This window comes from Panthera leo, chromosome B1, assembly GCF_018350215.1.
Source record: "Panthera leo isolate Ple1 chromosome B1, P.leo_Ple1_pat1.1, whole genome shotgun sequence".
Classification (NCBI taxonomy): Eukaryota; Metazoa; Chordata; class Mammalia; order Carnivora; family Felidae; genus Panthera; species Panthera leo.
Genome location: NC_056682.1, coordinates 79,541,371 through 79,568,160, shown reverse-complemented (window position 1 = coordinate 79,568,160; position 26,790 = coordinate 79,541,371). Strand labels below are relative to the sequence as shown.

The 26,790-nt window shown below is 39.8% G+C and overlaps 1 long non-coding RNA gene across 3 annotated transcripts in view; it reads right to left on the bottom strand.

Annotated features, from left to right (window-relative positions):
* Positions 1–3,139: 3,139 nt before the first annotated feature.
* Positions 3,140–26,790, bottom strand: part of LOC122217809 — a 44,933-nt gene continuing 21,282 nt past the window's right edge. The window contains exons 3-5 of one of the 3 annotated variants that reach the window (XR_006201689.1): positions 11,517–12,368; positions 8,161–8,211; positions 3,140–3,264 (exon numbers count right to left, since the gene is read on the bottom strand). This is a non-coding gene — a long non-coding RNA (uncharacterized LOC122217809). The remainder of the gene's footprint in view (positions 3,265–8,160; positions 8,212–11,516; positions 12,369–26,790) is intronic. The other 2 variants (XR_006201688.1, XR_006201690.1) reach the window with 2 other exon arrangements.

Here is a 26,790-nt window from a genome sequence, read left to right as displayed (position 1 = left end):
GCAATGAGCTACAAAGTGCAGGCAAGTTTATACTGAATGACTTTGAGATCTTCTGTTTCCCAAATAAGTGGATAAACAGAAGACTTTAGTCTCCAGACTCATTAATCTAATACCTTCTGTGAGCACTGAGCATACATACAAGGCCAAATAAAAGCATTCAATATAAATAAATCAATAATAATTTATATCTTTTGATCTCTCCAAAGAGAACTGTTTATATTTGGAGAAAAAATAAATAAATTGACATTTAAAGAAAGAGCCGTCCTTCCTCACAAACACATGGAACGTTTGTTTTTTTTTTTTTTTTGAAGTGAGACACTAAGCCATTTTATGTGTCTTTAGAGTCTTCACCAAAGCGGGGAATTATCTGTCAATAAGCCAAGGCATGTGAGTCAATGGATCAGTTAGCTTTTGCTAAAGTCATGCTCCCAAGAAAGCACTTTATTGTGTCTTCTTAAATAGTGTAGTGGTTTAACCTATTAATTCTCATGTCTTAAAACTAACTGACTCTGATATAGGGGAAAGTGGTAGTTGGGGACAATTCTGATATCAAAAGGTTGCTAAGCAGTATTACAATTTTGCAAAGAGACCTGAATAAATGATATTTTGTTCAATGAGCACTGTGCCACCAATTCCACCTCTTTGAATACTTCTCAGTGCAACACTCTTCTTGTAGAAGGGCTTGATCCGCTTGGGCTACTACTACGACAAAATACCACAGGCTGGGTGACTAAAACAACAGACAGCTATTTCTCACAGCTCTAGAGGCTGGGAGGTCTGAGATCAAGGTGCTCACAGACTCAGTGTCTGGGTGAGAGTTGCTTCCCAGCTTGCACATGGTCACCTTTTGCTGTATCCTCACCTGGCAGAGAGAGAGAGAGGAGGCTATTTTGCTCTTCTTATAAAGACACTCATTTCATCATAGTGGCTCCACCCTCAAGGCCTCATCTAAACCTAAATACCTCCCACAGGCTTCACCTCCAAATACCATCATATGGGAGTTAGGGCTTCAACATTATAAATTTGGGGTCACACAAACATTCAAACCATAGCAGGGGCTTTTCATCTTTTTGAGTCATGGACCTCTCTGGAAGTCTAGTGAATAATACTCTTAATGAATTCTTTCAAATGCATAGAATATGTTCCCCGGAAATGAGGTGTCTGGGTGGCTCAGTTGGGTAAACATCTGACTCTTGGTCTTGGCTTAGGTCATGATCTCAGAGATGGAGCCCCGATTGAGGCCCCGTCAGGCTCCGTGTGGAACCTGCTTAGGATTCTCTCTCTCCCTCTCTCTCTGCCCCTCCCCCCATCTCTCTCTCTCTCTCTCTCTCTAAAGAAAAAAAATTATATATATATACATATGTATATATATGTGTGTGTATATATATACATATGTATATATATATATGTATATATATACATATGTATATATATATATACATATGTATATATATACATATGTATATATATATATACACATATGTATATATATACATATGTATATATATATATACATATGTGTATATATATATATATACATATGTGTGTGTATATATATATATATATATATATATATAAATATATATTCCTGGGAAAAATAGAAAAGCTACAATACACATGCCTGTGTGTATGTATGCACCCACATATACCCATCATACATATGACAGTAAACAGTACTGGAGATAGAATTACAGTTTAGGTATCAACTCTGCATTTGCATTCAAAAAAAACCAAAAACCAAAAAATAAATAATAAAATAAAATACATAGAATTATAAGAATACCCATTACATTAAAATACAGTTGTCACTCCATTCCCCCCCCCAAAAAAATACAGTTATCAGAGTATTTTTTTTTTATTTTGTGATAGGGCAATATATGTCTTTTGTACTAACATATTAAATAATAAAATCTAGTGGCAGGTCAAACAACTGTCATAATGTCAAAGGGGTGATAAGTATAGATGATATCTTGGGAGATCTTTCAATAACTGTAATATGACGTGAAAATATCTGGGATTTCTATTGGTGATAAGGCCATAGGTACAGCTAACACTAGTATGAGGTGTTGCCTTTATTCATAATTGAAGGAAATGCTAATTACCAGTTGGAAGTGCAAAATAAAAATGCAATTTTTTTTCCCATCCGCATACTCAGCCCCCAGATTGAAAACTCCTCTCTTTGATTTCAAAAGTTCTCCTTTCCTCAGTCCCCACAGGGCCTGGATGAAGAAACACACCTTCAGAAACCCCTCCTTTTACAGTTCCCGCTGGCAGCTCTCTGAATGAGGATTATTCGTTATCTCACCTCCACCACTTTGGCTAGGGCGCTGCGCATCAGAGGCTACCATTCCTGGGGTATGGGGAGGAAGGTTGTAGTTACCATTTCCCAGACGATGCCCTGAATCCAGGATGCAATAAAAAGAGGGAGAGAAGAGAATGAACATTTACCGAGAACCTACTATGTGCCTGGTACTCTCGTAGGCACTTTATATTCATTATCTTTATATTCTGATGCCCTTAGGAAACAGAAAGAAAATGGGTTGGAGTGGATAAATGGGCTGTTGCCAGTTAGCAAATGACTGTCCTTGGTTTTGAATCCAAGTCTGTCTAATTCTAAAGTGCACAATCTTTTTTTAGTACGTCATGGATTGCTGACACTGGGTTGACCTCTTGACCATTCAAAATCAGATTCCTTATCTGGATATAATGATATTGTGGATCATTTGAGAATATGCATACAAGTGTCCTGTAAACTATAAAACACTTAGCACATGTTACTGCTGTTGTAATCATATGTCACTGTTGTTCTTACTATCATCAGAAATTTGTTATACAATAACTTCTGAAATCACTGAAAATCCTGGGCACCTAGACAATTCCCTTAAAAATGAGCCAAAGTAAGGAAAATTATGTCACAGTATATTCTGTCACAGAGCTATTCTGATTTTTCCTGGTAATTACTTTATTATTTAAGTAAATTGGGTCTTTCCTAGTAAGGAAAATAATTTGCAAACTACATCCCACTTACTTAATAAAATATTCAATTTCTAAGAACTATGTAAAGCAAGAAAAAAGTAATAAAGTTCATAATCTATGATAAGAAAATCTCTTATTCAATGCTGAGGTAAGATAAGCTTTATTCAAGGGGTCAAAATTTCTCAATTCTGGGGCAGCAGCTCTGTGAAAATGGATGTGCAATATCTTCTCAAGTGCAAACTCGTTCTTGATTTTTTTCCACAAAGTTTTCATTGTGATGTGTATTCCCTTAAAATAAAATGGCTTGTTTTATAAGTTTTTAATATTATTTTCTCCTGTTTACAAAAATAACCTCTGCTTATTATAGAGGGGATAAAGAGAAGTGCAGATGAAAATTAAAATACCAGAGATAAGCAATGTCAACTTGCTGTGTAAACTTTTCAGCTGATTTTTAAACATTCCAATAAATTCAATACTTTTCTTTTGAACTCTGACTCCTTTTAGCAAGCAGACTCCCTTTTAGGGGATTTAGCAATAGTGACTTTCTATATAAGGGACAAAATTAACTTCCCTGATAAAAGGAATATGTTCCAACGATCCAACCATACAGCAACAGTTCAAAAAATATAGAAGATCTGGGGCACCTGGGTGGTTCAGTCAGTTAAGGTCCAACTCTTGATTTTGGCTCAGGTCATGATCTCACTACTCATGGGTTAGGGCCCTGCATTGGGCTCTGCACAAACAGCACAGCACGGAGCCTGCGTGGGATTCTCTCTCTCCTCTCTCTCTCTGCCCTTCTCTCTCTCTCTCAGAATGAATAAATAAATAAACTTTTAAAATGTATATATAGAACCATGGATCTCTAAAAAGACACTCTTTTAAAAAAAGACACTTAGAAAAGTTACCATCTGAAACTCAAAAGGAGTACAATTGTGTCAAAACATATGTGAGGACCTTGGGGAGAGGCAGCAGAGGACAGAGTTGGGTAAGAGAGGAAGGGAGAGGGTCACATGCCCCAGACACATGTCCTATTTCCTGCCCTCCAGATGGCTCTCCCACTTGTAATCGTGTGAGGGAGCTCCTCACCCCCATCCTCACTGTGGGGTAGGGATAAGAAGAGGCAAAGCTATGGCCCAGTCCTTCTGACCTTCCTTCTTCTCACTCTGCAAAGCAAAATTGGTATTCAAGTCTTCATGATCCAGTGAGTTAAATAAAATGTAATTTCTGGGGCCTGCAGAGCCTCATTTTCTCACCAGTTTGCCAATTCTTTTAACCAGGGCTGCCTTTCACTTCGGAAATAGAAATAACGAGGTTCATTTCCGAAAGTGTGGCTGAAGTAATATTGCAGCATAAATATGTTTTAATAAAAGTGTAATCAGGTAAGATGGGAAGCCATTTTCGAATATGTATGAGGGCAGGGTACCCTGGGCAAGAAGAGGCTTGAAATGAGGAAATTCATGAAGATACGATGTTTCCCAGAATAAACTTTGTTTATTTTTAGCCCACAGAGAACAAATAAAAGCCAAGCCAAATTATTTTTGTCGTTCAATTGCAAACATAGATGACACTGTGTACATAACTCCAAAGATGTGCCCGTATGCACAATGCTGGTAGCTAACACACAGGGCCTCCCTTACATTCTTTCTTAAAACCCAAGATCCTGGAGCTGAATGTGATTTTTTAAAAATCATCTAGTCCAACCCCCTCATTTTCAGAAGAGGAAAGCAAATTCCAAAAAGTTAAATAAATTGCTAAAGATCGGTTCCCTAGTTAATGATTAGAATGCAGGCCCCCATGGAACTTACTGCAATCTTACTTGTATTTTGCTCATGGTCTCTCTATGCCAAGTTCAACATTAAGAGGCTCACACAAACACTAAATGGGATTGACCTATACAAGGTTGCTGACCTACACCTGTTTTTACTCAAGATATTGTTGTTGCCCACTGTTTCTTTATAACACTATACAATGACATTAAAGAATTAATGACATATACAAAAGATAGACTAACTATGGTTAATTTTATATGTCAGCTTGACTGGGCCACAGGGTGCCCAGCTATTTGGTTAAACATTATTCTGGGTATTTCAGCGAGAGAGTTTTAGGTGAGATTAACATTTAAATTGACATACTTGAAAGAAGCAGATTATCCTCCCTAGTGTGGGTGGGCCCCATCTAATTAGTTGAAGATCTCAATAAAACGAAATACTAACCTTCACCCAAGTAAGAGAAGAATTCCTTCCTGACAGTTCAAACTGAGATATCAATTTTTTTTCCTGCCTTTGAACTCAAACTGAAATATCAGCTTTCCTGTGTCTCCAATATGCTAGCCTTCAGATTAGAACCATACCAATGAATCTGCTGGTTCTCTGGCATATAGACTCACACTAGAACTAAACTATTGGCTTTCCTGAGTCTCTAGCTTGTCAGTTTATCCTGCAAATCTTAGGACTTTCCAGTCTTTATGATCATGTGAGTCAATTTCCAATAATAAATAAACTAATCAATGAATAAATGAATACCTTATTGGTTCTAATCCCCTGAAGAATCCTAATACAGTACCTTTCCTAATGTTCAGATGTTGTGTTTCTCAGGTATCTCAAAATGCACATTCAAGGAAATTTTATGAGCTTTTGCACAGATGTCAACATAAATCATTTGGTGCCATCACCATAGTTCATATACATTAAAAAACAAAGGAGTAGAATAAACATGAACTCCCAAAAGTCATTGCTAAAATGAATATTGTACTATTCCAGTTGTCTTATGTTGATCATCTGAGAAATATGGAGATTAAGTTCCTGGACTGGTAAAATTTTATTACTAGATCAGAAGTTCTCTGGGAAAATAAGTTAGGCTAGAAGTGATTGGCCAGAAAATGGGAAGAGAAAGAAGAGTCTGATAAAAAAAAAATAGCAATAACTAGCATTTATTTGGTGCCTACTGTACTCCAGACACTTGGCAATCAATTATTCATCCAACAGATATTATCGAGAACTTTTTATGTGCCAGATATTATTCAGGGTGCTAGGGATACAGCTTTGTAAAAATAGACTTGATTTCCTGCTCTTATGGATCTTACAGTTTAGAGAAGGAAGATAGACAAGTAACAAATGTTATGGAGAAAAATAAAGCAGGGAGGAGACAGAGGCAGTACAACTGGAAGGGATCATAATTTTTGGTAGGGTTGTCAGAGAAGACATTACCAAAACCAAGGTAACATTTGATAATAGAGCTGAATGAAGGAAGTGAGGGAACAAGTCATATGGGGGACATTTTTCAGGCGTTGGAATCAGTAAGTGCAAATGGCCTAAAGCAGATGGATGTTTGCGTGTTCAAAGAACAGCAAGAAAATCAGTGGGGCTGGGGCTGAGTTTTTAGCAAGGCAAACGCAGTAGAAGAGAAGGTCGTAAAAATAATGATAGTAATAGTGACATGATAGTAATAGTGTCTAAGTGAGATAACTGGGGCTCAGAGTAGTTTGTAACTTTCCCACAACTTAGCTAGTAGATGATGGAGGCTGGCATAGACCTAGGTATATCCACCTGGGTGAAAAGCTTTGACTCTTTCCACTTTATTACATTGTTTCTCCAGAAAAATCTTCAATATTCTCCAATTGTTTTGTGTATCCCTAGCATAGTATTTTCGGTAAATATTTGCCTTTTTTTTTTACTACCCAACATATCACATATCCTTCCTACTTGGAGGGAAATCCCCAATGTGTGAATCTTGGCTTGCCATAATGAAACCAAATGTCCAGACAGTTCCTTCTCCCTAGCCCACAGCAGTTGGAGGGAGAGCATGGGGCCTGGGTCAACTTGATGCCTACACCCAGACTTTGAACCTTGAGGGTGTAGTCCAAAAAGGCAGGGTTACACAGCCAGATGGGGTGTCTAGCAAATCTAGACAAGCAGCAGTGTCCAGCAGAGGCAGTGGCAGGAGTAGCACTCTGACCAGAGGTGCCTACAGCAGGACCTTGGTTGTATTGCTTGATGCCTCCCCTTTTCTCAGCCTGGTTTTATCGCTGCTAATGATGTTGCAAGACAAAAGAGGTGAGGGAACATCTCCCTTAGTTCCAATGATGTATTCTTGTTGGGAATAACTGTTGCAAGACTTTGGAATGGAAAAAAAAAAAAAGATTATTGAGTGTACTCTTTAAAATGTTTGTTTCTTTGTTTATCTTGAGAGAGAGAGAGAGAGAGAGAGAGAGAGAGAGCATGAGCAGGGAGGGGCAAAAAGAGAGAGGGAGAAGAGAATCCCAAGCAGGTTCTGCACCATCACCACAGAGCTCACGAATTGTGAGATCATGACCTGAGCCAAAATCAAGGGTCTGACACTTAATTGACTGAACCACCCAGGTGCCCCTTGAGTGTCCTCTTTAATGTACTCTTCCCAGCTATCTCTGCCTTTTATCATTTTTGAGCTATTTTACAACTCAGTAATTTGTAGAAAGCTGGAAATAATACCAAAGATTCTTCTCCATACAAATACAAATCAGTTGTGTCAGAAAGAATGCATTCCCACTTTCTTATATAATTGTGTGGTACTTTGAATTCACCTTTCAACCAGTTATAACTTCTCATCAAGTTCCCCCAGTACTTAATGAGTGAAAATCTATGCCATATCATATTTATTTGTCAATTCATTTCATTATTTTTTACCTGCCGATATGTGTATGGTACCTTAGAGTTTTTCAACCAGTAACATCTTACTGGTGCCCTTAACAATTATTAAGTTATGGGGGCCTGAGTGGTTCAGTCAGTTAAGCATCCAGCTTCAGCTCAGGTCATGATCTAGCTGTTGGTGAGTTCGAGCCCCACGTCGGGCTCTGTGCTGACAGCCCAGAGCCTGGAGCCTGCTTAGGATTCTGTTTCTCCTTCTCTCTCTCTGCCCCTCCCCCTCTAGGCACTCTGTCTCTATCTCTCTCTCAAAAATAAATAAACATTTTAAAAATAAAAAAATAAACCAATAAGTTAAATAAAATCCATGATGCATGTTCATTTTATATTTGTATCAGAGGCAGGATTTTGCCACTTGGAAATATTCTTTAACAATAATGGATAGGAAAATCACATCACTGTCCTGTCTTTGGCTTGGAGCACTCTCTCTCTCTGACCTTCACCAACCACACACAGGCATGCACTTCATGAGACTGGAGACCCAGATGCTGGTCTTAGCTCTCACCTTAACCAGTGAGTTAATTCACACAGCTTCCCTGGACTTCAGGTCCTTCATCTTTGAGATAAAGAGGATGAATTCAATATTCTTCAAGATCCAACTCAGCTCTGACTTCTTATGATTGACTATGTTACATGCCCTTAGGTGTTCTCCCCACTATCTTTTGTGAGTTTTTTGTCCTTTTCCCCAGGACCTGCTGTATTTGGTTCCCTTTATTTCCTCTCTGCCACAGCAGGGCCTATTTTCCTTCTCTTAATTTCCCAAGGTTCGATTCCTCGATATTCAGCTTCCTGTCTTCCCACATCCCGATAAACACACACACACACACACACACACACACACACACACACACACACGAATACAAACCTCTTTATGGGAACCAAAAGACAATAACAAACTTGTAGTTATTATAGGATTACATGGAAGAAACAAGGAATTTCCACTCTGCTTTGCCATTAATCCCTCCAAAAGAACTACCTCAAAACAAAACAAACAAGCACTTCACTAAAAAATAAACTAGTTGAACAAACAAAGCACTTTGATCTCACTACTCAGTTTCACCCAGGGGTAGATAATAATAGCACAAGTGATGGGCGTTCTTTTCTCTTCTCTGTTTCCCTTGCCAGCATCACACTCAGGCTTCCCCAGCTGGGGCAGGAAATGCACATCCTGAGGATCACACTGTAGCTTACATAGACAACTGCTCAGGTCTGCGCAGCAGAACTCAGAAGTTCCTGACTCTTTGCCTGTGCTTCACACAATAGACCAAGAGTCCTTGAGGTCAGTCATCCTCAGGGAATCTGCTGTTACAAAATGCTTTCATGTGTGTTTTTCTGCCAAGTTCACTTAAAAACTGAAATGGTATCTTTCCTATCTAAAGAAAAGATCCAGGAAGAAAGCCAAATTAGATTCTCCAAAGATTTGTTTCTAACAGCAACTTCTGGCCAGTGTGATGTTATTTCTAAGCTTTCTTATGGCTCATAAAATGTCATGGGGTATTTGCAGGTTGAAGGAATTGTGCCAAACAAAAAGGCAGGAAGAACTTCTAGGCCAAGGAAATCCATGTGCAAAGCATGGGCCCTTCAAAGGACCCCAGTGTTCTGAGCATGGGGAGTAAGTCGTTCGATATGGCTGCAGTAAGGGGGCTGTGGAGGGTCAGGAGGGGGAGGCAGAGAGCATTAGGAGAGGGCAAGCCTGCAAAGATAAGGGAGAGCTAGAATACAAGGGCCAAACTACCACCTGTACTGTCAGGGAGCTCACAAAAGGAAATCTCTGTCAGATCTGCTATCTTGTTAGTTTATAATTCAACAAAACATGGTGACGTGATGTCTGAAACTTCCCCTTTGAGGTACTCGTTCAAATCAATAGCATTTCCCAGAGACAAATACAACATTCGACCCTAAACATTTGCTGGAAAGTATGTCTATGGAAAATAGATGTGTAGTTGGAATTTTTTTCTCTATGCAAACGTGTGATCGTCTTTCTCTCCCCGCACCTCACCCTCCAGCATCAAGAACAAATGGAGCAATCGTCAGTAGAAGTAAACATGCATAGTTGCAGTAACTCCAAATACTTTATGGTACACTAACAACCCAAGAATTTGGATCTAAGAACATGATTGTTTTCTGTCAAGGAATTTCAAATACATATGCACTTGATTGATTTTTGGTCTCCTGGGAGATAATATGAACAGGTAATCCTTCAGTTGCCATGTTTAATGACTAGCACCAGACTCTCTGCAAGGGCATCCCTCCCATGCCTGGTCAACTTATGATGAGGAGAACTGGAAAGAGGGACTGCCATCTTGATAAACTCACATGGTTGCCTGAATCTAAAATCTCCATGCTCCAAGGCACAACTAGCTCTTAAGAGACTCAAAATAGTAGTTTTGCCTTCAACATGCTCCCATCTCATACCTACCTTCGTTCTCATTCTGTTCCTTCCCCACTGAGGCAACCAGGTATCTCAGTCAGCTCAAGCTGCCATAACAAAATACATAGACTGGATGGCTTAACAGGAACTTAATGTCACAGTCTGGAGGCTGGCAACCACAATCAAGGTGCCAACGGGGTAAATGCATGGTGAGAGCCCTCTCTCCTTGAGTTTCAGACAGCTGCCATGAGCTACATCTTCACATGGCCTTTCCACTGTGCTCATCAGAGAGAGAAAGAGGAGATCTCCTTCTCCTTTTTATAAAGGCACTAATCTTATCATAAATTCCCCACCCTTATGACTTCATCTAACCTACATGCCTCTCAATGGCCACAACTCCAAATACCATCACACTGGAGGTTAAGGCTTCAACATATGAATCAGGGGACACACAAATATATAGTGCATTACATTCCACCCCTAGTCCCTCAAAAGTCATGTTCTTTTCGCATGCAAAACACATTCATTCCATCTCAATGGCTCCATAAGTCTTAACTCATTCTAGCATCAGCTCCAAAGTCTAAGGTCCAAAGTCTCATTTAAATATTATATCAGGGCACCTACGTGGCTCAGTCAGGTGAGCATCTGACTTCAGCTCAGATCATGATATCATGATTCGTGAGTTTGAGCCCGGCATCAGGCTCTATGCTGACAGCTCAGAGCCTGGAGCCAGCTTCAGATTCTGTGTCTTCCTCTCTCTCTGTCCCTCCCCTGCTTGCACTCTGTCTCTCTAAAATAAATAAACATACATACATACATACATACATACACACATACATACATAAATAAATATCATCTCAGTTGGGGGCTCCTAGGTGGCTCAATCAGTTAAGCGTCTAACTCTTGATTTCAGCTCAGGTCATGATCTCATGGTTGTGAGATCAAGCCCTGCAATGGGCTCCGTGCTGAGAATGGAGCCTGCTTGGGATTCTGTCCCTTCCTCTCCCTCTGCCCTTCCCTCACTTGTACTCTCTCTCTCTCTCAAAAAAAAAAAATCATCTCAATCAGATATGGGTAAAACTTGAGAGATGATTCATCTTGAGACAAAATTCCTTTCTAGCTGTGAACCTGTGAAACCAGACAAGTGATATGCTTCCTAAGTACAATGGTGGGACAGGCATAAAATAGACATTCCTATTCCAAGAAAAAGAAAGAAGAAAGAAGGAAAGGGTGGTGGGTCCTAAGCAACTCCAAAGCCTAGCAAGACAAATTCCATCAGATCTTAAGACTTGAGAAATCCTCTTTGTTTTGATGCTCTGCCTTCAGAACTGGGGCAGCAGCCGCACTTCCAAGGCTTTACTAGATAGGAGTTGCACCCCTAATGTACCCCCAGTGTTTGGGGTTTGGTGGGGCTCCTAAGATTCCACAGGGCAGCTGTACTCCTGAGACGTGGGTGGGATCTTCCTGGTCCACAAGACAGGCAGCCTTACCCTTTGAAACTGAGGAAGAGACAGCCTGTCTCAGGACCACTGGTGAACATGGCAGTCCTCACAATCTCTTGATCTCCTTCTGGGTCATTCCTTTCTTTCTTTGAACAAAAACACACATTCACAGCCAAACAGGCCTATGGTCTTGTCTTCTAGAATCCAAGAAGTCTGGCTGACTTTCTTCATTTTGTCCCAGCTCTGACCCTTCAGTTCAAACTGGCAGTGTTTCTTCTACAATCCCATAACTTTATTGAGTGATAGTGCATTTATGAGCTTGGTGTTCTCTTTAGAACATGCTTTATCATTTTTTGCAATATGGGCAAGTGAGAATTATCCAAATTCCCGAGTCTGGTTCCTTTCTATGTAACAATTCCTTCTGCAATTCATCCATCTCTTCTCTCATTTTACTCTTCTTTCCTCTCTCTGTTCTCTCATTCTTCAGTCGTGGGAATCAAGCCACTCCTTCAACACTTCACTTAGAAATCTCCTCAGTTAAATATCTAATTTCATCCCTCAACAAGTTCTACCTTCCACAAACACTAGAACACAGTTCAGCCAAATCCTTTGCCACTTGATGACAAAGATCACCTTCCCTCTATATTCTAATAACATGTTCCTCATTTTAGTCTGAGACTTCCCAGAATCGCCCCTAATGTCCATATTTCTAGCATGCACCTCAAAACTCTTCCAGCCTCTTCCCATTACCCAGTGTCAAAGTATCTTCCAAGTTTTTAGCTATTTGGAGGCTGAGAAGTTCCAAGATCTACTGTTGGCAAGTTGGAGACCCAAGAGAACCAAACGTGTAAGTTCCATTCTGAGTCCAAGTCCAAAGGCTAGAGAAGACTGATGTCCCACCTAAAAGAGAAGCAGAGAAAGAGAATTCTTTCTTACTCAGCCTTTTTATGCTATTCCGGCCTTTGACAGATTGGATGAGGCTCACTCAAAAAACGGAGGACAATCTGTTTACTCAGTCTACTGATTCAAATGTTAACCTCATTCATAAACATCCTCACAGACATGCCTGGGTATAATGTTAAACCAAATATCTGGGCATCTTGGGGCCCAGTCAAGTGGACACATAAAGTTAAGCATCACACCAAGTCAATCCACCTTGACCTGCTTTCTCTTCTTTTCTTCACACGTTTAACTCTAGCTTTACCTGTTTATCACAATTTTCTGGTTTTGTCCAATAATCAGATTCTTCCTAAGATACTGCTTGATTGCCCTAAAAATTACTACTAAGCTATTGATGAGTGCAAATGATTTAACAATTATACTGTCTATTGCATTTAACTTCTCCTTAAGGAAGAAAAAAATTCCTATTGTATTGTGGTAAAATGCATATAGCATAAAATTTACCATTTTAACCATCTTAATATTTTTTTCATGTTTATTTATTTTTGAGAGAAAGAAAAACAGCATGGGCCGAGGAGGGGCAGAGAGAGAGGGAGACACGGAATCTGAAGCAGGCTCCAGGCTCTAAGCTGTCAGTACAGAGCCTGACACGGGCTCCAATTGACAAACCGTGAGATCATGACCTGAGTCTAAGTCAGATGCTTAACTGAGTCACCCAGGCACCCCACCATTTTAACCATCTTAAAATGTACAATTTAGTGAGATTAAGTACCTTCCCAATGTTGCACAGCCATCACCACTATTTCCAGAACTTTTGCAACACCCCAAAAGTAAACCCCATACCCAATAAGTAAATAGTCACTCCCTACTCCCCAGCCCCCCAGCCCCAGGCAACCACTAATCTGCTCTCTGTCTCTACGCACTTGCCTATTCTTGGGTATTTCATATACATGGAATTATACACCATGTGGCTTTCTGCGGGCTTTCCTTCACTTAGCTAAGGAAGAATGTTAGAAGGTGAAATTGGAAAATAGAATATATTTTGTGATATAAACATTTTGAGGTATCTTTAAAAACACATCAACTTTCTATTTAATTATTTTACCAAGGTTTAGGGAACTCATCTGTGACCCATCTCCCCCAGACATTGCCCCAGACATTATGTTATTCTTTCTTTCCATGGAGGTTTGAAGCAGCCAAACACAAGCTAGCATCAGGCCAGTGTGCAGAATGTGAGGACACCTCAGAGGGCTCATTTCACCCCCATCAGAGAGGCCTTCCTTCTCTGCCAGTGACCTGGCAAAACCATGGGAGTCAGAAGGTCATACAGCCCTGGGGGATAAAAGGATGTTTGCCCACTGACACTTGAGGTCTTGATGAAAATAAAAGCAAGCACATCTCTGGCTGCAAAGTAAATTATTCACGGGCTTTATTTAAAAAGAAAGCATTTATATAAAAAAATGGACATCACTTGAATTCCAAAAATCATTTCCAAAAAAAAAGAACATTTTAAATCAAATGTGAGTGAAAGAGACTGCATTCACAGTTCACACAGCACAGCTACTGAACTATCAAAGGATCCCAGGTTTGCTGAGATACTGATTTCTACAATGTGGGTGATTTGAAAGGATACACAGCTTTACTGGGAATGTGCTGTGCAGATGGCCAGCCCAGACTACGAGTCTGCTAAGTTTGATGGGAAACGAGCCGTTTGGCAACCCCCCAGTCTAAAGGGTCTGAGAATGGCATGCCAGAAGGGCCTGGGCCGCAGGAGTTGTTCTAAAACCCTAAGCCCTGGAGGCCCCACTTGCGGGTTTCAGCCTGTGTCACAGATTTTATGTGCTGCGAGCTTTCACAGCTTTATTTGGCCTAACCAACGTACCTAAGCAGCATCTTTACTTTCTCAGCTCTTCCTTTTTACTCATCTCCTATTTTTATTAATAACCAGACACAAAGAGGCTACCAATATTTTTAGTCCTGATTTCTACCCTGTTACTACTTATATTTTTGCCAAGATGAAAGTCTAGATTCATCTTCAAATCAGTTCATGTTGTTTTCCTGCTTCTATTTCAAAATATGGACCACATAGTCTTTATAATCTTATTTCATGATGTCTACCTTAGATTTAATCATATACACAAGCTTCAGTAGCTCACTAAACCATGTAAGGATAAAGGAAGATGTAGGCCTAGTCTGAGCATGAAAGCTTTTATATTTTTCTCCTTCTTTTCAGTAGTTTCTGAGGTTTGTAACTGAACAGATGGAACCCTGGTTAAAAGTTCACAATTCCTTTTTAAATAACATCATTTCTTTTTTTATGGGGTCCGTCCGCCTAAAATGATCCCTGTGTTACAACGTAGATATTTAGTCGGTTAAGCATCTGACTTTGGCTAAAGTCGTGATCTCGCAGTTCATGGGTTCAAGTCCTGTGTCAGGCTTTGTGCTGATAGCATGGAGCTAGAGCCTGTTTAGAGTTCAGTGTCTCCCTATCTCTGTCCCTCCTCCAATTATGATCTGTCTCTCTGTCTTTCTCTCTTCCTCTCAAAAATGAATAAACATTTTTTAAAAAGTTAAAAAAAATAAATAAATAAAAAGATATGACTACCTGGGCACCTGGGTGGCTCAATTGCTTAAGTGTCTGACTCGATTTCAGTTCAGGTCATGATGTTGTGAGTTTGAGTCCTGTATCAGGCTCTGAGCTGATAGTGTGGAGCCTACTTGGGATTCTCTCTCTCTGTCTGTCTCTCTCTCTCCTCTCTCTCTCTCTGTCTCTCTCTGCCCTTCACCCCCCCTCCCCCACTCTTAAAATAAATAAATATACTTAAAAAATGTTTTTTAATTCAAAAGACATGACGACAAGGCCAGGTCACTGGATTTTCACAAATATACCTGAATTTATCCACAAGAATAAATATGTGCCCTTCAAATAGGTAGCAACATTCCAAGGATATTGTTATTGTTTAAAATGATTTTAGAACTCCAGTTAGGAACTGCTTTCCTTCACTCACTGAGGGGATTACTTTGAATGTCCCCAATGGTTAAAAAAAAAAAAAAATCTTTTTCTCATCAGTATAAGTTTCATTTCCAGAAAAAACCAAGTCACTCAATAAGGCAGATGGCAATTGACTGAATAAACTGCTTTAGCCTAAATAAAAAGTGACTAAAATAGAAGACTAGCTTTTTCTTTAATATGATTCCTTACATTATTTTCAACAGTAATTTGAAAAAGGGTTCATCAAACAATAGAATGATAGCAGTATGGTGAAAGAAGTGTCTAGACCTCCAAAGCAACTCCACTGAAAAAGAGGACTTTCAATTGAATATATGGAGGGTTTTATTATTATTCTTTTAATGTTTATTTATTTTAAGAGAGATTGCAAACCGGGAGGGGCAGACAGAGAGAGAGACAGAAGATCTGAACCAGGCTCTGCACTGACAGCAGACAGCCCAATGAGGGGTTCGAACTCACAAACAGCAAGATCACCATCATAAGCCAAAGCCGGATGCTTAGCTGACTGAGCCACCCAGGCGCCCTGGAGGGTTTTATTTTTAAGAAAAATAGGCTAGCCTTGTTTCATTTTCACAGAAACACCATATTATTGGTGACTGGATAAGAGAGTTGGCTGTTTTTCAGCTTACTACAGGATATAATTTAACAATTCAATCTTTGCAGTGAACAAAGTACAAAACCTGAAATACCTTCATTGAACCATGCTTTAGTGATATCTTCCAAACCAAAACGTTCACATGGATATACAATCTGGAAGTCAATAGATACACTCTGTGCAACCAATAAACATATATTGAATGTACATATGAATATTAACAAAATATTAAAAGTTAGTTCTACCCTCTAGAATTTATACTTTTGGTTTCAAAGCCTTGTTTCCAAAGCTAATTTCATTAAGCATGTTTGTTTGTGACTGGGTTGCAAGAACAGCATATACCAGAATGTCAGGCACTGTACAAATCAATTTAAACAAGTTTTGTATTTCACCCACATAGAGATATTTAATATAAATAAACCTGTGTTTTATTTTTGTATTCTTTTTTTTTAAATTATTTTTAACATTTATTTATTTTTGAGACAGAGACAGAGCATGAACGGGGGAGGGTCAGAGAGAGAGGGAGACACAGAATCTGAAACAGGCTCCAGGCTCTGAGCTGTCAGCACAGAGCCCGACGCGGGGCTCGAACTCACGGACTGTGAGATCATGACCTGAGCCGAAGTCGGCCGCTTAACGACTGAGCCACCCAGGTGCCCCTATTTTTGTATTCTTATTGATGATGAAAGGAAAAGGGAAATTATTGCACGCCGGGCACCTATTATACACAAGGATTGAACATGTTACGAATTTAATCCTCTCCACATCTCTGAGCTAAATACTTTTATCCAGATTTATAGATAAAGAAACCAAGTCTTAGGGAATTTAAACAGCAGAACACTGGCACATCACTGGCAAGTGGGAAAAACACACTCAGAATTAGCTGACCATGGTCAGAGAAAGAAGTCAAAGGTCACAGCCATTTCCCCCCACCCCCAAAAAACTGATGTTATCATTCCCCATCATCTTTTTTTCACTAATCTCAATAATTCTTTTGTCATACTTTTCTGCAAACTGAAATAGCGCAATTACCTCCTAATCTGGGAAAATAAAATGTTCTATGAATTTTTATCATGTTATTTATACAAGGAGCCTTTGGAAACCAGTTAAGTGCTTGAACCAGTTAAGTGTTTGGGTGGGACATATAAAAACAAAGCAAGCTAAATAAAGAATTGTTGAAGCAAATGAAGCAAATAAAGCAAAGGAAAAAAAATCATGATCCTTAGTTCAAAAACACTAGCAGCCTTAATCATCTATAGGGGTAATAGGTTAAACATTTAACTTATGAAAAGGATAAAGAGCAGATCCTTCAAATAAAATGTAAAAGGAAATTGAGAATCAACATCAGGATGTTTCATTTGACCTTAGAGACATATTTTACTGGTGACTCTTTTAAGAGTGTTTCTGATTTGTTGTTGTTATTGTCAATGGCCTCGATTTTCTAGCTTATCTCCCAGTTTATTTTGCCTCATATAGTTTGTTCATTTTTGCCTTTTATTTTCTTGTTCAACCCCTATTGACTGACAATTTGAAAGGAAAGAAACTAAAATAAAGCACCTGGTTTGAGTAATAAATTTTTGTAATTACCCTGATGGATAACAATCCATCTCCAAAATAAATGTAAGCTCCATAATTTACTAATATTTTGTGAGGGTCTTACCTTATTTCTGCAGGGTTTCATGCTCATTGTCATCTGTCTTTACCATTCATCACCCAAACTAACACTAACTACCAAGCTCCTAGAAGGGGTTAAACCTGAAGTGGCTGATGTTTTGACAGTGATATGCTAAAGGAAGGAAGGAAGGAAGGAAGGAAGGAAGGAAGGAAGGAAGGAAGAAAGAAAGAAAGAAAGAAAGAAAGAAAGAAAGAAAGAAAGAAAGAAAATTGTCTTATTCAGAAATTTAGCCTGGTGAATATTTTATCTGAGGAGTTCTCAAAATCTCAAAATTACTTGCCCAATGCTGGTGTTTTTGGTTTGTTTTCTATAAGCCTCTGTCTGGCTTCATGCTTAAAAGGATATTCAGAAACTTGTGTGCATTGCTCATCTTAAATTGACATCTTATGAAGCTGAGCTGAGTACAGAATTTTCTTTCACTTCAAAGGACATACCACAGGGTACAGAGAAAGAAGGGTTGGGTCCTTCCAGCCAAACATTGCCCTCTGGCACTCACACTCAACTCCCCCGGGATGGAAGAGGGCAAACTCTGGCCCCAGTAGCCCTAGGTAACATTTCCCACAACCCTGACTCATAAATATTGACGTTTGGGAAAAACAAGCACAGAAAAGAAAAAAGAGCTCTACCTCCCCCCCCAAAAAAGTTGTTTTCAAGTTGAAATGTTCATATATTTTCTAAAGCTTGATTAATATCAAAGATACTGATATAATTTTTAAAAATACCTCATCTTAACATCTTAAAATATAGTTTCATCCATCAACAACTAAAGAACATAGGAAACAAAATTTTTAACAGCGTTTTAAAATTTATTTTTCCATCAGGAAAATAGTTTATCAGGACTGGGTCGATGCAATTTTTCTAAAAGTAACTATAACAATGTTCTCAGAGAACATCTTTTCTGCTGAATACCAATTTTTAAATCATAGTGAATTTAAAATTCTTTATTTTCAGCAAGATCTTTTTTTTTTTCCTTTTAAATATTTGTCTCCACCTCTCTGTGCTTCAAAAAACGGAAATACTATAGTTAACTAAGACCTCTGAGAATTCTTCACAGACCCTAGGCCTGTTTGTTTCCATTGTGGAACTACAGCGCAACCTGGTGGTGTATGTGTGTAAATGGCCAAAATTACAAACCAAAATAGAGAATGCCTAGTGTTTAGCTTTTAGAAAATAAAGTATTGGGGAAAAGAATGTGGAATGGCTCTCTTAAATCATAATTGTGGATAGATGTCCTTATAGTTTCTAAAATAATATACCGTAATAATGGTTACTGATGAGTCACTGACATAAATTGACACAATTTTGTTTTAATTTTTTTTTTATGTTTATTTATTTCTGAGACAGAGAGAGACAGAGCATGAGAGGGGGAGGGGCAGAGAGAGAGGGAGACCCAGAATCGGAAGCAGGCTCCAGGCTCGGAGCTGTCAGCACAGAGCCTGACGCGGGGCTCGAACTCACAAACTGTGAGATCATGACCTGAGCCGAAGTCGGTCACTCAACCGACTGAGCCACCCAGGCGCCCCGACACAATTTTTAACATTCATATTTTTTCACAATAATCTCCCTTTTTATGACTTTTCAAATTTTCTGAACACTGTTTCAAATGCATTTAAGGGGAAAAATATCTTTAATAAGTGGCAAAGTAAACTAATATTTTACCAGCCCTGGGAGGATTCTTTTCTGCTTTGTGCCACAAGTACAATAAGCACCATCAAAAGACCAAAATAGAAAGATGCACTTGTCATAAGATTTTTCCCGAGCTGTCAAATTTTAGCTAACAACAAGTTAATTAGGCTCATTTCCATTCTTAAAAAAGAAATGTGTTTTTTATATTTTTCCCCTAAAAGCAAAGACAATTTTATATGCCTTTCTTTAACAGCTAACAATACCATTGATGCAAAACCTTGTAGACAAAATGGTGATTCACAGTAACTATAATAGTTTATTATGTGTTCTTAGGACTTTACATCCAATCTCTTATCTAATCCTTTCAACAACTCTATCGAATTAAGATCAGTCTCACCCTCTTACAGAGTATTAACACTAAGGCTTAGGGAGATAAAATAACTTATTCAAGGTCACTCAGCTAATGAGTGACAGAAGGGACTGAACTCTTCAAAGCCCATATTCAGGCTTTGGCACATAGAAGGCCCTCAATAAATGTTGATTGACTCAGTGAATATATGTACCTGTTGCAGGATAGGAAAAGTTAGCCTGGACTAAATCCAGTCTTTTGACTCTCCATCCAGTAATTTTTCCAGTAAAGTTTAGACATACTTCGACTTTTCTCTTGCATCTACATGTAATTATACTCTTCTGAGCCTGCAAAGTGCCTTCTATTTTCCAGAAAAACACAAAGAAGCAATACCAGGCCAGAGTCACCTGAGTCTCACATCTAAGCTGTTTTATTCATGAGGTACTAACAGAATCTTTATAATTTTTGTGCCATAGATCCCTTTGGAAGTCCAGTGAGGCTCCTGGGACCCGTCCCAAAATAATCTTAATAAATATATTAAAAGGGAAATCAACAGTTTAAAATAATATTTTCAGGGGCACAGGGGTGGCTCAGGTCATGATCTCATGGTTTGTGAGTTCAAGCTCCACATTAGGCTCTGTTCTGACAACCTGTCAGCGCAGAGATCAGATCCTCTGTCCCCCTCTCTCTGCCCCTCCCCTGCTCACACTGTCTGTCTCTCTCAAAAATAGGTAAACTTAAAGAAAAATAGATGAACATATGGTGGGGGGGAGGGAAAGAAACCATGAGAGACTCTTTTTAAATTATTTTAAAAAGTTTATTTATTTATTTTTGAGAGAGAACATGTGTGTGTGCACAAGTGGGGGAGGAGCAGAGAGAGAGAGAGGGGAGTGAGGGGGGGGGAGAGAGAGAGAGAGAGAGAGAGAGAGGGGATCCCAAGCAGGCTCCACACTGACAGCAGGGAGTCCTACACACTGACAGCAGGGAGTCCTACACAGGATGCAAACTCACAAACCCAGGACTGAATCATGACCTGAGCCAAAATCAGGAGTCAGACCAACAGAGCCACCCAGGTGCCTGAAATCAGTCTAATCTTAAGAGTTACCTGTAGGGGTGCCTCGCCTGGGTGGCTCAGTCAGTTAAGCATGCAACTTCGGCTCAGGTCATGATTCCCCGGTTCATGGGTTCAAGTCCCTGGAGCCTGCTTTGGATTCTGGGTCTCCACCTCTGCCTGCTCCTCCCCCATTCACTCTGTGTGTGTGTCTCTCTCTCTCTAAAAAATAAATTAAAAAAAAAAACACTTAAAAATTAAAAAGAAAAGAATTACCTGTAGACAAGTCTTTTCAAAAACTAAATTATAAAACAATTCTTAAATTTGAAAAATTCAGTACATATACTTATTTACATTTATATATATTCTCTTGATTACTATGTGAGATATGTACTTTACTATGAATGGTCTGAGGCGAGTCTCCAAAAATAAGCATGCCTGGGTTCTGGGAAGGTATTAAAACACCCTTGCCTTAATCTCATGACATTAATCAGTAAATAGTTATTGACTGCCGATAATAATAATTGCATTTGATTTAGCAAATATTTGTTGAACAGCTACTATGTACCACATACTCTTCTGGAAGTGTTAGGAAATTAGTAAAAAAAAATGAATAATTTTGTATCATTTGTGTAGCACTTCATAATCTTCGAAGCAGGTCTATATACATCCTTCATTCAAGCTTAATTACAACACTGAGAGAGAGGTAAGCAAAGTATGGAGACTTATTCATTAATTCTTTATTTCCACAATAAATGCTACTCCAAACACATGGTGGATACTCAATAAATGCAGACACTGTGTACTCTATTCTTATTCCGTAAGCCCCTGAATTAGAGCACTCAATTAAATTTGAATTTCAGATAGACAACAAGCTATTTAATATAAATTTGTCTCATGCAATATTGTCACATACACTGTATTCATTTAGTGGGGCAACCATAACAAAGTACTACAGCTGGGTGACTTAAACAACAGAAATTTATTTTCTCAGAGTTCTGGAGGCTAGAAGTCCAAGATCAAAGTGTCAGTAAAGTGGGTCTCTTCTGAATCCTCTCCTTGGTTTGCAGATGCGTGTTTTCTTATGGTGTTCTCACAGGGTCTTCCCTCTACACCTGCCTGTATCCTAATCTCCTCTTCTTACAAGACACCAAGCATATTAGATTAGGAGGCCCATCCTAGTAACCTCATTTTCTCTTAATTGCCTGTTTAAAGGCTCTATCTCCAAACACTGTTGCAATCTGAGGTACTAAGGGTTAGGATTTCAACATACAAATTTTGGGGGCACATAAGTTAGCCCATAACACAGACTAAAACATTCTCAATTATTTATCTGAAATTGAAATTTGACTGGGCATCCTGTATTTTTATTTGCTAAATCTGGCAAACCTACCTTGTAATTCTCTGGATTTCTCTGCCTCAGAGCTCTCTCCACTGCCGAAACTCAATCATGGGTAGAAACAGGCCAGAAGTGTAGGGAAGTTAAGCATAGTGTGAGCTGCCAGGAATCACCAGCTTCCTCTCTCTCTCTCTCTCTCTCTCTCTCTCTCTCTCTCTCTCTCTCTCCTCTCTCAGAGATAATTCTGAGCTACAAATTCTCCCAGAGGTTCTCAGTAGGTTAGCATCCCAGCTGCCCATTAACACACTGCACTGGCTTCCTTCCCTTCTCTAACTCTCCTTCTCTGAGAAGTAAGGGAGATGATTCATTTTCAGAAATACCAAATAAAAGCTGTGCTGTCTAGTGGTTTACAACGTATTGGAAATGTGTACAAACCCTTACCCGCCCCCCCCACTCAACACACACACACACACACACACATACACACACACACACACACACACACAATGGAGTCCCAAACCCTTAGACACTTCACTTCCTGGTTTTTCCCCCTATCACTTCCCCAGGCTTATTTTCCTGGGCTTTGCAATGAGCATGTGCCAAAGAACAAAGGAGAGACTGAAAATCTGTCACCTCAAGAAATGTACATTTGTTCCACTCAGACTACTTTTTACCTTACATGGGCATCGACGATATCCCGGAAAGTCTGTAACCTCTGTAGTTACAGCCAATGAGGAATCAGAGGAGGGACTTTCACACGAGGAGATAAACTGACTAACTGCCTCCAGTGTGCCTGTCCATCAGACACCTGCTCTCGCGCTTCACTGTGCTCTGAGTCTCTGAGCCCCTCCTTTGACTGGGTCAGTGGGCTCACTTCTCAAAGCTTCCCACTCCCCTTCTTCACTTCCTGGAGTCATCTCCCAAAGAAATCTTCATATTTACATCTTTGTCTCAGCATCTGCTTCTGAGAGAACTCAACCAAAATGCTTGTTGAACTAAATCCTCATTTTCAGATGAGAACTTTGGGGAGGATAGCAGATGTTGACGAGCATGGGGACGGATAATGCTGGGCCTTCTTTCCTTTATTTAGCACTGACTCAAGTACCAATCATTAAAGTCCTGTCCTGTACCAGGCCCTGGGAGAGTCCCTTTACAGTAGCTCAGTTAATCCTTTCAACTACTCTGCATGGTAGCTACCTATTGTCAAATTGCAAATGGGGAAGTGGATGCTCAGAGAGATTTTCTGAAGTCGCATGGCCATGGCGACTGTCTTCTCCTTTGCTTAAGTGAGTTGAGAATACATACGATCTACATTTGAATAGCTAACTGCAAACACAAGACAGTGGGTGGAAGTGTATGACAGGTAGCTCAGAGAGGAAGTCCTACCGGAGTCCAAAGAGGGATGAGGGTGAACAGCAGGGAAATCTTCACACAGGAGATGGGACCTGGGCTGCGTCTTAGCACATAGGTTAGCTTCAGCTGTGAGAGGAAGGGTAAGGAGAGCGTTCTGGGGTGGATGGGCTCAGTGCAGAAGCAGCACTGGGCAGGTGTGCTGTGACTGTAAACACACGGATGGCCTGAGGATATAGGATATAGGGGACAAGGCCTTATTGTAGAGGCCTGGGAATGCCAGGTAAGAAATACGGAGTTCTTCTAAAGGCTTACATGGAGCAAATGAAGGTCGTTACAAGAAGAAAATTGACATGATCAAAAGAAGATTTTATCATGTCATCTGGGAGTAGCAGGCAGGCTAGCTTGAAACAGAAAGACTATCTAGTAGACCCCTGACAGTTCATGCCTATGATAATAAAGACCTAAATAAGAATAATAAACAGGAAGGTACAGACAGCGCTACAAGGAAGGAATTATCAAATCTGAGTCATGGAAGGGTCAGGGAGAAAAAGAATAACGAAAATTCCTTTACTGCACCACGGTATGGGGGAAATGGCACCTGAACAAGAAACTGGGAAGTTGGCTTTAAGAGGATAAGCAAACCAGCTCACTCAGGGTATGATCATTTCTCTGAAAAATTATACTCTAAGATTTTCTGAATGATCTGGAATTTTGACTATGTCCCCAGCTACACAAAAGTAACTCAAACCTATGGGTGAGGCACTTATCTCTTCTCTATCCTCCCTATTCCACCCATGACCTTGCCTAGCACCTAAGACCACAATCAGTTAGTTGTTAACTGTAAAGGACATCTGTTGTTTCTGTTTGCCCAATATCACTCCACCCCCCTCCCCATTCATCTGGTAATGGCATTTGTCTTCCCACTAAAAGATTCATTTCATGCTGTACAGGAGGGCCTGAATGCTGCCCCCCCCCCAACCCCTACCTCACTCCACCTCACCCAACCCCACCCACCCCTAGCCCAGCTACAAAAACAAGCACATAGCCCAGACCTGGCCAATTAGACCACCCTGTACCCACTCCACAGCACAGGTTCAGGAACAGGCATGTGGCTGGAGCCAAGCCAATCATTAATTATAATTGTTATTAAGAAATAATAAGGAATTAGGGCACCTGGGTGGCTCTGTTAAGTGGTCGACTCTTGATTTCAGTTCAGGTCATGATCTCAGGGTTGTGAGATTGAGCAAGGCATAGAGACTGCTTGTGATTCTTTCTCTGTCTGTCTGTCTGTCTGTCCGCCTCTCTCTCTCTCTCTCTGTCCTCCCCTGTGCCCTTTTGCTCTCTCTCACTGAAAGAAAGAAAGAAAGAAAGAAAGAGGGAGAGAGAGAAAGAAAGAAAGAAAGAAAGAGAAAGAAAGAAAGAAAGAAAGAAAGAAAAAAGGAAAGAAAAGAAAATACTTCTTTCTGCTACAATTAAGGTCCATAGTAGGAGTTCAGGGTTAAAAATTAAGGGTTAAAGATCAAAGGATGAGAGGAGGTCTAGGAAAGAGATAAGAGAAGCAGAGTCTCAGCAAAATTGTTTGGGCCCTGGGTCCAGCCATATCTGAAGTTAGCTGAACTTCTGAACTTTCCAACTACATCAACAAATTCTCTTTTTTTGCTTTGAGAAAAAGAAATTATATTTCAATCACTTACTACCAAAAAAATGTTTGGGGCGCCTGTGTGGCTCAGTCAGTTGAGCGTCTGACTGTGGCTCAGGTCATGATCTCCCGGTTTGTGAGTTCGAGCCCTACTTCAGGCTCTGTGCTGACAGCTCAGAGCCTGGAGCCTGTTTCAGATTCTGTGTCTCCCTCTCTCTGACCCTTCCCCGTTCATGCTCTGTCTCTCTCTGTCTCTCAAAGATGAATAAACGTTAAAAAAATTTTTTAATTAAAAAAAAAAGTTTTTATATAGTTAATTTTACTTACTAGCTTTTTACTAAAATGTGTCCTGCCTGCGCCAACAGCCCACATCATCTTAGAGATCATTTTATTGAAGTTTCTTCATTGGCCACCCTAGGTGTGTTATTCTTCCTCTCAACTCTGCCTCCCACACCTAGTTATTTGCATTTACTTTGAAGAACATTTAAAAGTTCTAGCAGCACACCCTCCCACATGTGACCACTAAGAAAGGAGGATCTCCAGAAAAGTTTCCAAAAAGACGAAAGCAGCAATGGCTCAGCCCAGGTAACAACTGTAGCCCTAGCCAACACCTTGATTTCAGCCCAGCGAATACCTGAGCAGAGAATCCAGCCATCTGAACTATCAAAAGTGTAAGATAATCAACCTGGGTTAGTGTAAACCACTAACTTTCTGGTAATTTGTTACCCTGCAATAGAAAACTGACATATGCCAGGCACAACAACTTTTCCTTCACCTTGGAAGAGGTAACTTAAAATGTCCTAAATGACTAGGACCTTAGAAAACTGAAATGGAGACATATGGGCAGATTCCAATGAAGCTGGGTAGCTGGAACACCTATATTCTTTTTTTAAGTTTGTTTGTTTGTTTATTTATTTATTTATTTATTTATTTATTTATTTATTTATTTATTTATTTTTGAGAGAGACAGAGAGCATAAGCAGGGGAGAGGCAGAGAGAGAAAGGGAGACACAGAATCCAAAACAGGCTCCAGGCTCTGAGCTGTCAGCACAGAGCCCGATATGGGGCTTGAACCCAGGAATCATGAGATCATGACCTGAGCTGAAGTCAGACACTTAACCAGTTCAGTCACCCAGGTGCCCCAGGAACACCTATATATTCTGTTGAGCCTTCTTTGCCAAGAGAAGCAGTTCTTCCAACTCTGCTTAAAGAGGTTATAGTTTCCCTCTGCCTGAAGAACTTTCCTGGCATACTGCAGAGGAGGTGTCTAGAGGCTGAAGGAGGTTGGAACTTTGAGCTGCAGCCTCAGACACAAAGACAATAGCCTTACAAAAACTGTTTAACCAGCTCCCACAATTGGATAAGGTCAAATCTTTGTTACATGCGTGTGTGTGTTTGTGTGTGTGTGTGTGTGTGTGTGTGTGTGTGTGTGTGTGTCCTGGTGTTTCTGCTTCTCTGGTTGAATCCATAGTGATGAAGGAGAGGTCATTGTCACTAATTCCATGTTCAAGGTATATTCTCTTTGCCCCAGGTCCTAGTGTCCTCCTAGTTTACCTTCCTCAAAGTGTTATTACCTGCATCTCTGGAAGAGGCAAAATCATACCTATATTCCTCAATTTGGCTCAAGAGGTTCAGGACATATCAGGCTATCTTAATAAAATCATCATGAGTTATCATCAACCCATTGTTTATATATAAAAAAGAATGATGTGAGAAAACTTATAAGATTTTTGCTTCAAAAACTATAATTTTTTCAAAAGTGTTACCTTGATATTTCTCTTTATT